We start from the raw sequence: 2,583 nt of genomic DNA on the forward strand, positions 1-2,583 counted from the left end.
CTATAGCAGCAACACAGGAAGGAGGACCTTCTTGTACCCTGGATACAGTCAAAAAGTGTTTCTTTTTGTGTTCCTGTGTTTCTCACAGCATGATCTGGTGACCACCTACACCACTATCACCTGCATTTTGGCAAAGTTCATATTAAGGAACCATACTCCAGAACTGTCACCCATACAAGCTCCTGAAAGCTGAAAGCTAAAGAGTCCTGGCCTTGATTTACCTCTGTGTTTGTTTCAAAAGCACCTGGTATTTGACAGAGATGTTTTGCTGCTATGCTTTAAGAGATATGCAGTAGTCAACTGCCCTGAACTGGCTCTGACTTGACCACAGGAACACACCTGCACAGATGAGACCTGGAGGTGTCCAAAAGTTACCTTTGCTACATTACCATGCTAAGATCTCCACCCAAAGTGGTAGTGATGGGAGGGCTCTGCTAAACAATTTGTGCACTGTGCAAAGAAGCATGGAAGATGACTGCACATGCCCCATCTGCCCCCAGATACCCCTGGAAATCTCCACCCCTTTCCTAGAGCCCTAATGACATGTCTACTTCCTAACCCTTAAAATTCCATTACTCTCCTCCTTTCAGGGAGAAGATGTTTTTAGAGCACAAGCTCTCCCTTCTCCATTCCTTAGTCAATGCATAAAATTTCTGTTCTGCTATACTTAACCTGGTTTCATTTGATTGGCTTTTGTGACTCAGGGCAAAGGATCCATTGAGGGGCCATCTCCCATTGGGGATAAGTAATAGAACTCATAGAATCTCTGAAGCCCATAAAGCTGCAAATTTCAAAAGCTAAAAACTCCTCAGGTTATCCTCAGGTCTCTAAAAGGTAATAGTATAGCTCTAAGAATACCATTCTTTCTGAAGAAGCCAAGGGGAATGTTCTGTCCATGAATGCAACAAACGATGATCAAAACTCCCAAGGAAACTTATACTTCAATGTTTTGGACTTTGAAGAAACTATATCAAATACTTAAATTCATTTTTTGTTTAGCAAACAAACAAAACAAAAACTCTTTCTTGGGACATAAAATATTTCTTATCTCAAAAAAAGTAACAAAAAAAGGCCAAGATACAGCAAATAAATCTCTATTCTAGTGTTTTTTTCCTAAATCAACTAATAACTACTCTCCTGAGATGTGCTAAGAGCCAATGTTCTTTCTGACAAACCAAATGTAAAATGAGTATGCACACTTCACAGTGATACAAGGTGGAATAATGAATTCCTGTTAACACTTGTTTCTGTATTTTTTTTATTCTCTCATAACCTGTATTTGCCTGATTGCTCCTGTATGTTTCATGCACTCTCATAGGTTAGTGCTTCTAGGTCCTCAAACTGTGGTAAGGCTGTGGATGCCACTCATACCAAGGCATCTGTACCTTTCATTGTGTTTGATGACATAGAATTTGTCATTAAACTTTCAAAATAGTTCCCCAGGGTAATTCCTTTCATGGGAATTATTCCCTTCATGGTTTTGATGGTTTCTTGACTGAGCGAGAACATTTCAAGTTTCTATGGGTGAGGTGTGTACAAGAACCTCTCTTTAACTGACACCAAATTTCTGAGTGTGATATTAGTGGAACAAAGTTCCATTTTCTTTTCTACTACATCAAGGGTCAGCAAAGTAAAGCCTATAGGCCAAATCTGGCCAGTCACCTGCCTTTGTATATAAAGTTTCATTAGAACATAGCCACAATTATTCACTACCTATTGTGAATTTCTGCTTTCACAGGATAATGGTAGAGTTGAGTAGTTGTGACAGCATAAAATATTCATTACCTGGCCCTTTACATGTGTTCTTTGATGTATGTCAAAGACCTACTATTTCCTCCAATCTGAAGTCTCACCACTTTCACAAGAGTGGGCAATCCCCAACTGATACTGAGAAGATGGCCAAGTGCCTGTTAAACTCACCAAGACCATCAAAAATCTCCTTTAAAACATTTACTTCCCCTACACAGCGTTCATGGATTCAAATATTTTCTCACAGCAGCTTTGATGACTGAGTCCCATAGATGGCTAAATACATTCTCTGAGCTCCAAATGCTCATCTATGCAAGTCCAGAGGCCAAAGGCAGAGAGTAGTCCAGCCTGGAGCTCAGATGCCCAGTAATCCCTCCATTTATCACTGACCTGGGCATGCCACACCAGGAGCCAACCCCACTGCAAGGCTCATCATCCACCCAGCCTGAGGGTGTAAAGATGCTGGTATAGATATTTATGTTTTACTGCCTTCTTTTTCCCCATTTAAAATTTTCCTATAGCAAGCACGGCTATTCAAGTCATCACTCTGTATTAGTCAGTTTTCTTTAGGTTATTCTGCAGTAAGAAAGAACTCCTAAATCTTAGCACTTACTAAAACAAAGATTAACTTCTTGCTTATGTTACAAAACAGCTAGGGATTGTCTCAGAGTCTGCTCCAAATGTCTTCTTTATTCCAGAATCTAGGCTGAAGGAGCAGTGTTTTTCTGGTGCATGCCATCCTAGGGACAGAGGGAAAAGAGAGAGATGGCAGAGCTATGTGATAGCTCTTAACTTCTTCTGATACATCTCATGTTTCTCCCATTCACATTCCAC

The 2,583-nt window shown here is 40.3% G+C and overlaps 1 pseudogene; it reads right to left on the minus strand.

Moving 5' to 3' along the window:
* Window positions 1-1,365: 1,365 nt before the first annotated feature.
* LOC114895332 lies at window positions 1,366-2,057 on the minus strand (annotated as a pseudogene).
* Window positions 2,058-2,583: the final 526 nt, after the last annotated feature.

Source organism: Monodon monoceros, unplaced genomic scaffold, assembly GCF_005190385.1.
Source record: "Monodon monoceros isolate NGI ecotype Baffin Bay Population unplaced genomic scaffold, NGI_Narwhal_1 Super_Scaffold_14, whole genome shotgun sequence".
In the NCBI taxonomy this organism is placed as follows: Eukaryota; Metazoa; Chordata; class Mammalia; order Artiodactyla; family Monodontidae; genus Monodon; species Monodon monoceros.